Below are 13,386 nucleotides of genomic sequence, written 5' to 3'. Positions count from 1 at the left end.
TGGGCGATGCTGATGTGTTCCTCCCCCCTGGGATGACAACTTCTACCCTCTCAGGTGTACCCACAAGCTTCACACTGTCCCTAGGACCAGCTCCTCCAGCCCAAGTCGGCATGAACACAGCAGAGGGCATGACAACCACCACACACACTTGCAAGCATGCACATAAAATATTGCTTCGTCCAGGGCAGATGCTCACAGTAAACAACCAGGGAATTATTTCAATTCACTGTTACACCATCGCTCTCCACACCCTGAGTGCACCCCAATTTCTGCAGCCAGTTGCTGATTAAACATCGTGGAGCAACGGTGTTGGGCCATGGTGGGAGGGAGCAGGGCTACACATTATTTGCTGACACATATCCATGACCTTTATCATGTCTGAATCACAACTTAAAGGTGGTGCCAGGCTGCCCAAACCTGCCTCTGCTCTGGGCACCTCTGCGGCAAGTCCTGCCCGACAGGCGCTCCCCAGGACAGTGCTTTTTGCCCCCACACCTCCAGAAGAGCCCTGCTGTCGGATGCACTGATTGCTTTTCCCAGAAACACAAGCAGCTGACAAGAACAGAAATGCTCTGCTTTGGACAGGCTGTCTGGGAAAACGTTTCTCCTCTGAATTTCATGACAGGTTCGAATTCTTTCAGAGGGAGGACTAATGTGGGGTTGTTTTTAAATACACACTGTGTTATTCTAACTAATAACAGGAAATTAATGGCTCGCTATGTGGTGGGGCAGAAGGCAGTCCCTCTGGGGCAGGCTGCTGACTGTCCCCACCGTGGCCATGTCCTGCGTGCAGGCTGTCACTGCTGGGTGTGTAGTGGAGACTGCTGAAAGCACCGGGCACCCCTCAAAGGGCCAGCAGCAGGTACAAGGGAAGAGGGAAGGCACAACCCAGAGCCAAAGCCTTCCCATGCACCCCATCTGACACCCAGAGCTGCGAGGCAACTGAAGCCTAAAGCCTTTAATCTGGGTTTGTTGCATCTACCCTGGACACCAAAAGCACTTCCAAAATAAGGTGTGCCACCTCCCCTGCCTTGGGGACAGGCAGAGAGACTCTCCTCTCCCTTACGGGATCCCTGGCTGCCATGTACCAGCCACTGGCAGAAAAGCTGCTTCTGGCAAATGCAAGACATTTCTTTTTGAGAAACAGAGTTCACTCATGCTGTTTTCCAACATTCAGTTATCTATCTCAGCAGGCAATCAGGCTTTGCCAGAACAAACAGGACATCAAATAAACAATGCATTAAGACGAAGCACACTGCAGACACGTGCGGTCACTCTGGTCTTGAGTCCCAGTAGCTCTTGCAGCTCAGACATCTGCAGCTGCTTTGCTCTGCTCACCGTAGAACCTGGCTTTTCTCTGATCCGCCCCAGGGCTACCTTGGAGGTACTTTGCTGCAGAAAGTGGGTCTTGTTGCTGACAGACAAGCCCAGCTCAAAAGCAACAGCTTCACTTAGCTGAGAACTGATGCTTTCAATACACCTCCCGCTACCCTGGTCAGAAAGGTATCAGCACACAAAGAAGAGGCCAACTGCAAACAACATTACTCCTGTAAGCACTTCTGCTCAGACAGCATCAAGACAGAAGCAGCACTAATCCACCTGCTCGCAGTTTTAACACCGAATTTCTGGCAGATGAGACATGCACAGTCCCCAGCGGCCAGGGACCGGAGGAAGAGGTGCAGCCTGAAGCTTCTCAAGCCCAGCAGTGTGTTTCAGGTCACACTTCTGACCTAGTTTCAAATCCGGGAGGTTTCTATTCACGGGGAGCTGCGCCGTGGCACTTGGCCGTGCTGCCGGCAAGGCACCTGTCACCCCCTCTCCCTTTCAGCAACCCGACCCAGGGCAGCGACGCCACAAATGTGCTCACATCCTGTCCCGGCCCTGGGGACACTGAGGCACGTGGGGCAGGAACACTGAACTGCACCAGGCCTCACTGCTGACGTGAGATGCAGACGTTGGGATGTGGGGAAAATAAACCCCAAAGCCTTTCCAACACTGGCACCAAAGGCAGGGTCCCAGTCTGCGCAGCAGCCGGCTCATATTTCCTCCTTCCTGGTGGTGTAGGTACATGATAGCTGATCGGTCCTACCACTGCAGAAATCCAAGCCCTTATCCTCACTCCCTGCCCAAAAAATAGCATCACCGCAGGGATTTACTACCCTCAACGTGTAAAAAAAAAAAAAAAAAAAAGGACCGCAATTTAAGTACTAGTTATGGATACAGCGTAAACATGGGATTACAAACTCAGCATGCCCTGAATACCCGGCGCGTGTCCTCCCTGGAGAGGCGTGAGACCACCAGCACTGCAGGCACAGGCAGCTCATCTCCATCAGGCTCCAGGATCTGCGGTGCTGTTGGGGCAGGGACAGGGAAAGGGGCAGCACACAACCGCACTTGGGGAGGTGCACGCTACCCTGGAGCGAGAACAAAGGGCACGAGGCTGTTATTTTGGAAGCAGCAGTAGCATTGCTATAGCATGTCATCCTACTATGAGATTAAGGAGAAGCTTTTAACGACCTGGTGTGAATATTCCAAAACACCTTTAGAGCAGCTGCTGAGAGCAGCCATTTAGCTACTCTCCTTTGCTGAACACTCACAGTTCTTCTAGAGGCAGGGACCTTGCCAGTGCAATTTAGCATTGAATACAGCACAGTGTATAACAGTGATCTAAACACCATGGGGTCAACAATAAGTGGCTGTTGGGAAGAAGCAGTGTCCCTCAGCAGGATGCACGCTAACCTGCGCGGGTTTGGCTCACGAGCTGTTAGATAGCTGTACTTCACAGTCCAAGGGAGGACACGGTACTGTACGGCTCTGCTCCCAAGGGGAGATTTATAAATATTTTCTGGGATAAACATTTGTAAATAGTGTCTTTCAACTTGTCTGAGACCAGATTCTTGGTCTCCTGTTTTCAAAGAGAGTCATCGTCTTCAAAGGAGGGGAGGCAAAGCCATTCGTGCAAACAGGGTAGCTACAAGCAATCCACACTGTTTGGCACTCTCCTCCAAAGCTGTTGTGGTGGCTGTTTATACTAGATGGTGTGTCTACCAGGCACAGCCAAAGCCTCCCCTGCGATGCCTCCCAGCACTGTTCCCAGGCGGAGGGTACATCACCCTCACGGCCTCCAGAAATCGGATCTGCCTGAGGAAACGCGATCACCTCCATACCTCTGCTGCTGAGGGACAGGGGTCACATTCTGCTAAGATCACAGCAAAGCAGACTGGCATCTGACTCTGAGCCTCATGGTTCATGAAATCAATATAGAGGCCACGGTAGTAATTTTGCCTCCTCTGCTCTTTGAAGAGTTCCCTCCCTTCCCCCTCTGCTGGCCATGAAACCAGACTCTGGGTGGTCCCTTCCAAGACTGTAAATTGGCTTGTTGAAAGCCTTAGCAAAAGAAAGGTCAGATGCCTTATAAACTGAGCAAAATTGATAGCGCTCTGCAACTATTTGCACATTATTCAAAGGATACGCTTGTAAAAGGATAGCTGCTTGCACCACCGCAGGCATCATACCTCATCCAGGTGCACCCATGTTGCAGGTTTCTCCCAAAACAGCACGAAGATGCAACTCTTCACATCATCCCCCAAACCTTCAGCTCTGGCTACAGAATGGCGCAAAGGTGGTGCAAGCTTTGGAGTTGCTGCCCTTCGCTGTGGATTGTAAACCCGATACAGAAAACAAACCTGCTGGGAAGCAGAGCTCTGAGCCATCGCTCTGCAACTCAAAGGGTCAACAAGCAAGTAAGATGTCCTTGCAAGGAGCAGCCATGAAACCCAAGGTCTTTTCTGCAGGTTCAACCACAGGAGGACAAGAGCAGATACACACATATGGACACACACCTGCACACACACAGGGTTGATCCAGACCCTGGGGGCTACCAAGAGGTGACCACATGCTGTGAAGCCACCCCTGAATGCCTACTGTAGGAAAGGGAGAGAAAGTATGGGAGGAACTGCAATACTTCTCATCAGAAACACTCATTTCATGAGCTGGGCAGGACACCAGCCACACTGTCCTTGTTGACAGTGTTACATATGACCGAAAGGCACAGCAGAGTGTGTGGGGCTGCCCAGCCCCGGACTGCATGAAGAGCAGAGCCCTGTCCCAGCACCCCGGAGCACACCAGGCTGTGAAAGTGCACGTGTACTGGTCTTGCAGTCTGCCTGGAATCACTGCAAGCACTTCCCAGTATCCTTATTCTGATGGTTGGAAAGAAGGAACAAGGCAGAGACAAGGGGCCAGAGAGCAGAGACAAGACCATACAGATACTTGACAGCAACCTTCAATCCAGTTTTCAGCCCCTTTCCATGAGTTGACATCCACATGAGAAACTGCAAGTTTGTGCTGCACGAACATGCTGCAAATCCTACTGCCTCAGACCCTTAAAAAAAAAAAATCACCTTGCAGAAACCCCAACTGCCCAGCAATTTGGAAGAAAGTAACTGTCCTACAGGTGCCCCTATTGCTCTCAGTTTTGTGTGTCGCTGTAAGCCAGACAGCATCACTGCAGGGCAAACAGGCATTTACAGCTTGCTCAGCCCCTCCTGCTTCCCTGCTCCCACTGCCCAACCCTGGGAAGGAACAGAGATAAGGGGAGTGCTACAGAAAACACAAGGGCTTAAGAAAGCTGTGATTTAGTGAAGATAAAAGGTCTGGGTGTGTAAGCACACACCACTAAAAGAAAGACCACTGCTGAAAGAAGGGAGGGCATGTGCAATGGCATGTATCCAGGGTGGGGGCATAGCACAGGTATGTCATTTACTTGGAAGGTTAAAAACAAGTTTTTAAGCAATAACTGCATTGTCATTCTCACGGTACTACAGTCCACAGCACCTGGCCTTCCATAGAAGTGTTTTTCTGCAGATGGCTCGTGATGTCAGAGGGAACCAGCGTGTGCAGAGACGGGGCCCCAACTCAAATGAGTGCCCTGCTCCTCTGCCCCGTGGCCTGGGGTAACCACTCAAGTTTTTCAGGCAAAAAGCAGCAAAGAGGGAAGCAAAGCCATGTGGGTCTTGCCTGCAGCACCCATCCATCCTCCCTGCTGGAAGCAGACCTGCTTCTCTGCTGGGCAGGCTACAGCACCTGCCTCCACCCTGGTTTGGGTGAGCAACATGTGCTGGAAAAGGCTGGAATTCCAGCTGCGTTTGTCAGTGCAGGAGGCCCAGATCTGCCCTTTGCTCACATTAAAGGTAACACACAACTGAGTCACAATTTCTTTGTGCAGTCTGATCACCTCCAGGGAACAGTCTCCAGTCCTCCTGCTGGAGAATTTAAGCTGCGCTCTGGATCACGAACGCAGTGGTAGAGATTGGGTGCTGGACACGGGGAAGGAGAACACTGGTGTAAAACAGAGGGTGTAGTACAGCATCCTGCTCTGACTTGGGCTGCTGGTGTTGTGAATCCAGACTTGCCAAAAGCTCCCAGCACTCTAACAGGTGCACAGATCTACTACCAAAATTGAGATAACCTGGCTCATTGGGTGAAGAAGGTTAACAACAAAGTGGTGGGTGAAGAAAATAAGGAATTAACGGGATAGAAAAATCACATCTCCAAACAACATGGGACTTGCTGTATCAAGAGGCTATCCCACCTCTGTACCAAGCTCAGAGAGCTAGAGGGAGCCTGGCTAGAAATGAAACTGCAACCACTGAGGCTCTGCAGAGTCCAAACCTGCTCCAGTCTCCTACCCAGTAAGTCTGAACCAAGCGTTTCAGCTGTCAGCCCCAGGGAAAACGTAAACCAGGAATAATATTTTGGTGTAGCCCTTACTCTGAGCATACAATTCCCCAGGCTCCTTAAGACATACTAATTTTTCACACTGTTAAGGGGAAAGTAAACAGCTTAGACATTTCTGTTCCTACATTAGGCTCTCAAGCACATTTGCTGCATATCTTATCAGCACAGCTTTAGCACGCTTTCGAAGTGGTTTCAAGACTTTGGCCTTCCGAAACCTGGAGAGGGGGATGGAAAAACCCTTTATTCATACTTACCAAAGCATAGCACATTTTCAAGAGGACATTCCTACCATCTAGAGCAAACAAATGTTCCCAACTGTACATTCTATGACTTAAGTTATAGCAATATCAATCCAGGTTCACTGCACAAGACAATTTAAATATCCTTAAAGAGTTCCTGGGTCAGTTTGCGATTGAAATGGAAAAGCCAGACAGAAGAATACTTGTCTCTGCAGCTTGCAGGATAGTTTTACAAGCACAGCTATAACAGCTAGGACCACAAGCTTGTTGGGATGGGCTCTCCAAAGCATGCTAGGAGCTGTACAAATATGGGACCTGCTCCATGACCCTGCAGTACTAACAATAAAAAAAAATACTGTAAAAGAGCTATAGTAAAACCCTTTTCAGTACTGACAAAGCCTTGCTGATCTGTTTATTCAGGAAGCCCTTGGCTAAATCATGGGCTGAAAAAAGAAGCACTCAAGTTCCCTTCCATAGGATACAAATACGATTTTGTGCTTTAGACACTAGATGAGACTTGAAAGAGCTCCTGCTCTTTCTGTGGCCAACAGTGAATTAGATGTCTGGGAAGTTCCAGAGTTTTCATGGGGGCCTGGGGCAGCGATGTAATAATCCCACCACAACACAGCATGCACACAGATAGATGCCACCTGAGCTACTGTGACACACAGAAGCCCAATCTTCTGTCCTGCAGGGCCAGCAGGCAGAGCAAGGTGTTAGAGCATCAGCCCAGGCGTCAGCCCGCTGCACTACCCGCTTCACTGAGGAAGAGCTGTCTCACCCTCTCTATACAGCCCATAACCCCATCACCCCAGAGCCCTGCTTTGACCAGACCAAGGAGTTAAACCTCAGACACTGCAATTCACGATGTTTCTTGCCACCATCATTATAGCTCTGAATTTGTTACAAAAGGGTCTTCTGCAATCATGGCAGGGCTTGGGTGTCACCAAGAAGAGCTTCCAGCTACAACATGCTGAGGGATGCAGGGGCAACCATCGTCTTAACCACACAACTGAATTTGAATTCTCCTAGAAAACCCAGGCCTGTTGCAAGCTCAGCTTATATCCACCTAAAAAAAACCTAGACTGATTTTAACCTTATCCACCTAAAAAAAACCTAGACTGATTTTAACCTTGACAAGGTACAACTTTTATGGCTGTGTCACAGCAATTTCCCACTGAAGAGAGGGTTTCAGATCCAGCCTGTCTGTAGCCCAAACCAGGTCTTCCCTTTCCTTGCGTTTATGGGATTAAAAAAAAAAGTCCCAACGTCATGCATTTCACTTCCAGAGCTGCAGGAAATCAACTCCAAGTCGCATGCCAACTTAAGCTCCGAGGGTTTCCTTGGGACGTCCTTTCAGTAACAAGGAGAACAAAGCAACCTTGGCAGCTGGCCATGCTACAAGCAAATATTTCCCCCATTCCCCTGAATGGAGTGGATATCCTGTCACAAACCTGCGCGCATGGGCAGGGTGAGGAAGGGAAGGAAACGGAAGAGGATGAATTAGCTAAAAATTGGCACAAAGTGAGAGGTCTCAGCCTGCCACCAAATCCATGAAGACTTTTCATTTTAAATGGCCAAATGCCAAAAATGAATGACTCACACAAGCGTCACAGGAGTCCCAAGCCCTCTGGCATCCAAGAGCAGTATACCTAAATCCTTCCTCTGTTGGATTTGGAAGAAGATATGGATGCTCCAGCTCCAACACCTTATTTCTGTCTGCTTCTGACCCCAGTTCTAGGAGATGGCAAATGCCATTTCCTTTCTGCTCTCCATTCCCTGTCTTTCTTACTCACCTTGTCCATTCCCAGGGCCAAGAAGTTTTGGAAGGTCCCTTTCTGGACCACTGTCAGGCATCAGCTCCAGGTCCCACACATACAGAGCAGACCCAGCTCCAACAGGAAAAGTCTCCCTTGCACCATGTAGTAGCTCCCTGTGCCAAACCCAACTGAGCCAAGTTTCCAGACATTTCAGAAGCATCGCTTTTCTCTAATTCTTCTGCACGGTTCCTGCAAGCCTTGACAACACTGGGTTTAAAGCTATAGTTGTTAGCAGATTTCAACAAAGCCAAACCTGACACGTGCAAGCAAGTTTATTCTTCTAAAAATCTGTGTTATAGCCATGCACTATGTTAGCATTTGTCAGCAAGTTTCCCCACCATGACACTGTCATTCAGAGCTGGGTTAGCCGACCCAACAGCAGCACATACCAGGGCCGCAGCAGGATTAACATTCCCAATGCCACTGCTAACACCAGCAGAGATCTGCAGCTACAGCGTTTGCTGGGCAGTTCTTGCTGCTATTTGGACATTCAAGGCTCACAAGAACATGGGTTTTGCACTCACAATCCCCCGAGAGCCCCCTTGTATTTATAGTCCCGTTTAAAGAGACTTGAAGCAAGGCTACTCCAAGTCAGAAAGCAATGACTGATAAAGAAAGAAAAAAACAAAACCCGTCCTGGAGTCCAGCCAAAAATCTTTGTGCCCGCTAAGTTTGGGTGGATGCAGACTTTGCAAAAGCCTGGAAAAGGATTAAGGAACAGCTTTAGCAAAGAGCCAGGACAACAACAGTGAAGTCATGATGAAGCCAGTTATACAGATTTCTGTTTGCAGTCGTGAGTCTGTGTCTACAGTTGGCAACTATGTGCAAATACCAGAAAGCCATTCTTTTCCCCTTTCCATCAGGGCTTGGCATCACATGCATTTAATTAGATCCAAGAGATGCCTACAGCAGCATGCCAACTGGTTTTTGGTCACAGGGCATGCTCCAATCCACAGTGACGGGAACTTGTAGGAACCCATAAATAGAGCTCAGCTGAGTGTGTGTGTGTGAGGAAGAGTTCTGTATCAAAGCAGGCAAAGAAAGAAACAGGAAAGAGCAACTAAATGCATGTGTGAAAAATAGTGGCAACCCTCAGGATTTGTCTGTTTGCTTGTCACTGCATGGGTTTAACCACCACTGAAAAGACTCAGGATGCCAAGCAGAAGACACAAAATTATTCTGAGGCAGAACACACCAACTAGAGCAGAGTTATACACGCAGGCTTTGCCAGCAAGTCTGCTCCATCAAAGATGTGGTTTTCAGCATACAGAGGTACAATGGTAAAAGTCATCAAGGATATGCAAATCTTCTAGGATAAAGGCAACTTACTCCATCTTCCAGAGAACCATGTACACCATGCAACACAGGCAAACGTAGCCCTGCAACAGCAGCTCAGCTAATTTAACCCTGCTGCAGAGAGTTACAGCTTCTTAAGGTCAATGTGGCTGGTAAGAAGAGGTATGATGCTTCCTGCCACATCCAGGAGACTCATGTCTCCCATGAATGTTTTGTTGTTTGACAAAGGGAAGGACAAGACAGTCCAACTACCATCCTAACACTGTCCTCCAGGAGCTCTGACTGACAAGCCCCTGCAAGTCTTGTTGCAGCAGCAATGGCTGGCCCCTGTTACCTTCTCGTGCTCTCTGCCAAAGGCTGCTGTCCCCTCTGAGCAGACCTGTCAGGAAGGAGCATGTCCCCATCCCAGCTGCTTCAGAGCCACCAGACACCCTATCAGTGGTGGCATCATGCTGGCAGGCAGTTCACTACACACCCTTGTTGATGTCAAGCAGGTGATACCCAGTCCACCTAGAGAACACAATGAACCATCGCAGAAGAGGACTGAGAAGGGAAGTGGATGCTGAGTACCTAAACTACACCAACAGCCCCACCTCTGTTCTCCCTGTCTCTGGGTGGCTGCCTTTCCAAAGCAGCGTTCACTGGGCCAGGTTGGGGCGCTTGAAGGAAACAGGCACTGTTGCTACCTGTGCTGCACAAACGGGAGCTGGCACCATCCAGACCCACCTTCCATTAGCAGTGACATCATGTTAACAAAGATCTTTTTTACAGTCATGCTTGACAAGTCCTTCTACAGAGCACAAAATAACATCACTCCTCCCATCCTTGCCAGTTTCTGGTGACCAAAGTAGCCTCAGACCACTGCACCTTCCTCACCTTGCACAGAGTCATCCACGTGCCACTCTCAAGGCCTCGTCCTCCTCCCTGGATATCCCAGTATGACAAATCCCTGTTCCAATCTCTCCTCTCTAACCATCTCCTCAACACGCCTTAAGCAGCAAAAACTCAGTTATCAGGTCTGTGTGAATAAGCCACATTTCCTAATTAGCTGCCATTGATCTTAAGTCTACTCATAAGCCATTTAGACTCTTCCATGCTGTGTCACTGGGCATGTGCCTCTATTTTGTGTCTTCCTTACTGGTCTCCCTTTTATTTTCTATCAAATGGGAAGCAATGGACTATTTATTGCATTGCTTGGCATCACACATAGCAGGGGAGGTCTGGAATTTGAAGAGCACTGAATCCAGAAAACAGGAAACGGCTGAGGATCAAGGCTGGGCACAGCCCGGAGGCCCACATTTATGACTATAATAAAAGGATAAGGCAGAGATGAAAGCAGGGCTGAGCCAGGCTTGGTAAAGCATCAAAAGAAAGGTGCAGGGGGCTAGAACAGGCTTGAAAGAGCAGAGAAGCTGACTAGGCAGATGATCAGAAGTGTATTTACTATCCTCCCTGCCAGCCCAGTGGATCTGAGCCAGGACATAGCTGTGCCGGAGCCACAGAGAGCAAGGACCGCTCCTGGAAACCCGCCCCAGGAAGCAGGAACAGCCCACTTGAGGGGCTTATCATCATCATCAGGACAAACGTCAAGAACTGAACCAACTGTGTAATGCCACAGGATGAGTGTGTCTCCTAGCCCACGTCTGTCTGGGTCACACAAAGAACAGGCTCACAGCCTTTGGCCTCCACAGCGTGCACTCGGGTGCGTGTTCAGGACATGAGTTCACGGACAGCCAAGCACCCCCCGCAGTGGGGAGAGATGCTGTCGCTTGCTGGAGGAAGACGATAGACAGAAGAGAAGGGCTGCACAAGGCCAAGCCAAGAGCTGTCCTGGGGGATTGACTCAAGAAATCATTCTCTTCTGCAAACGATTTTGTACTCATTGGTCTGGTGCTGTGCAGGCTCCAGCACAAAGGCTGTGCATCCAAAATGATGGAGACAGATGCAGTATTCCCATTTTGGAGATGGGACAAGCCAAAGTGCAGAAAATGCTAGCTCACTTACTTGGATACCAGCACACTCCATGTCAGAGCTGTGAACCTCTCCGGCTCCACTGGGGACACTGACCTTCACAAAATGCTTCCTGTAACATCTGTCTGAAGTAGGAAAACATGATTCTCCAGTAAACAGAGGCCTGACCTAGACGGTACTGGTCTGTTTTAACTTGCCTGGTACAACCACAAACAGGCCGAGGAAGCTGACCCCTGGAGCACGCATATCTGCACACATTCACACCCGATTCAAGGCACGCTCTTGTTTACCAGCCCAGCCAAGCAGACACTTTCCAGGAGAACAGCAAGAAATTACAAGGCTTGCCTTCCAGCTATTCATTACAAACTAAAGCCTCCCATACGCCAGCTTGCAGCTCACCTGACCTCTCCCCAGCTCATGCTCGCCCTGAGGCTTTCTCCTAATCTTTGAAGAATCCCAAGGAGTTGAGCAGGAACAGGCAGCCTGGAGGGAAGGGGGAGCTCCATGGCAGGAAACCTCACCATCAGCCTCCTCGTTTCTCATCACGCCAAAATTAAAAATAGGCAACAATATCTAGGGAGAAATTACAGTGGAAATCTTGCACACACGTTTTAGAAACAGAGTAATTATCCTTTCATCAGTCATTACCTGGAGCTGTTCTGGGGGGAGGCTGAGGCTTATTTTAACACCTGAATTCTCCGGAGCTGGTTCAGGTCTAGGCAGAGCAAGCACAGCCTCTGGGAAGATTAAGCCATTGAAGCACAAGGGTCATTTGTACAAGATGCAAAGGATGGGCAGAAACACCCTCCTTGGAGACCACAAAACGTGCCACAATGCCGAGTGATCTGCCCAGAGCCTCCTGCCCCGCTGCAAGCCTTCTCCTCTCTCGTGCTCACAGCCTGGCAGACGTGAGGTACAGCAGCTCTCTTGGAAATCAAATGTTACAAGTGAAATACCATCTACTCACTGCAGCCCTGGAAAACTGATTTTAAGCAGTACTGGTTCATGACTTAACTAAACATAACATACAATTAAAACTTGTATGTCATCCATGATTTACCTAAACTGATACTCTGCACATCTTTTCCCTTACAGCAACCAACATCAGCAGTAACAAAGAGGAAAGAAGCCTCAGCTGCTCTGGATCCTGGAGAAGTGAACTTGGCATCCAACTTGGCAAGGCTGTTTGAAAAGAGGATGGGTCTGCTCTTGCTGCTGGAGGAGACAGATCCCCACTCGAGTAACAATCAGGCACTCCCTTCCCACTCACCTGAGCGGTTCCTGCACAGCCACTGGAGCCAGGAATCCGGTGGGAGCTGGCAGAAAGCACAAAAAGGTTGAGAAGGGGCAAAGGCAAAAATCTCCCCTTATCAGCACAAAAAAAAAAAAAAAAAGCGCTGCTGGTCTGGGTCAGGGGAACTGCAACTTTGAAGGAAACAGAACAGCCTTCACAAGCTAAGTTATTTCAAACAATAAAAGGAAAATATATTGGGAGAGAAGAGACGATCCATACATCCGGGCTCAGTGCCAGCTCCCAGTGCTGTGCTCTCTCTCACAGTCACACCTTTTCTGTTTTTCCCAGAGAAGCATTACAAATATGCACCCTGCTTCCACTTGACAGTCATGTTAAAATACAGCAGCACTGAACAGGCTCTGTAGCTAAAGGGGAGCCACAGGCCGTTTCAGACCAGGGAACTAGGATTCTGAAGCCTATAAATGGACAAAGAGAGATCTCGAACTACTTTTGGAGGATTTTATGGCACTTGCAGAGGACACTACACAGGAGAAGAGACTGTAGGCTCAGCTGTTAAAAGCAAAAAGGATTTCTGCTCAGCCTGCTTAATGTGCTTTATTTTTAATACTGCTTTTGCTCCAAGAGCTGGAGAACAATTTGTAGAAAGAATGTCTTTGTTAAGAGATTTTTACGCCCCAGCCCTTTACTTAAGGTGCAAAAGCTCACAATAAATGACACAAAGTCCTCCTACCCCTTTCCCACAGTGGTGCCCCAGCACAGTGAAAACCAAGAGTCCTTACAGTAAGGGAAATTAAGAGAAGTAAAAACTATGTACAAAAAAAAAAATATCTTAAATCTTCACCCATTCTTGCAATGCTTCATGAAAAGCAGATGCCAGGCAGATAAGGCAGCCTGTGGTTGCAAGAGAAGGGGAAGCTGTGTATTTCCCAGCGATGTGTGCTGGGGAAAATGATGCAAAAGACATCCCCACCAAGGGGAGGAAAGGAAGAGACTCGTTTCAAGTTTCTCCCCTATGTAAAGCAAGAATGAACAAGGATGCCTCAAAGGGAAATGTGGGCAGCAGCTA

At 48.9% G+C, this 13,386-nt stretch overlaps 1 protein-coding gene across 1 annotated transcript in view; it reads right to left on the bottom strand.

Moving 5' to 3' along the window:
* The window catches only part of LAMA5 (laminin subunit alpha 5), a 97,614-nt gene that overhangs the window by 72,146 nt on the left and 12,082 nt on the right, over positions 1-13,386 (bottom strand). The gene's annotated exons all lie outside the window — the stretch shown is intronic.

The sequence above is a fragment of the Strix aluco genome, chromosome 17, assembly GCF_031877795.1.
Source record: "Strix aluco isolate bStrAlu1 chromosome 17, bStrAlu1.hap1, whole genome shotgun sequence".
In the NCBI taxonomy this organism is placed as follows: Eukaryota; Metazoa; Chordata; class Aves; order Strigiformes; family Strigidae; genus Strix; species Strix aluco.
This window is presented reverse-complemented; position numbering and strand designations above follow the sequence as displayed.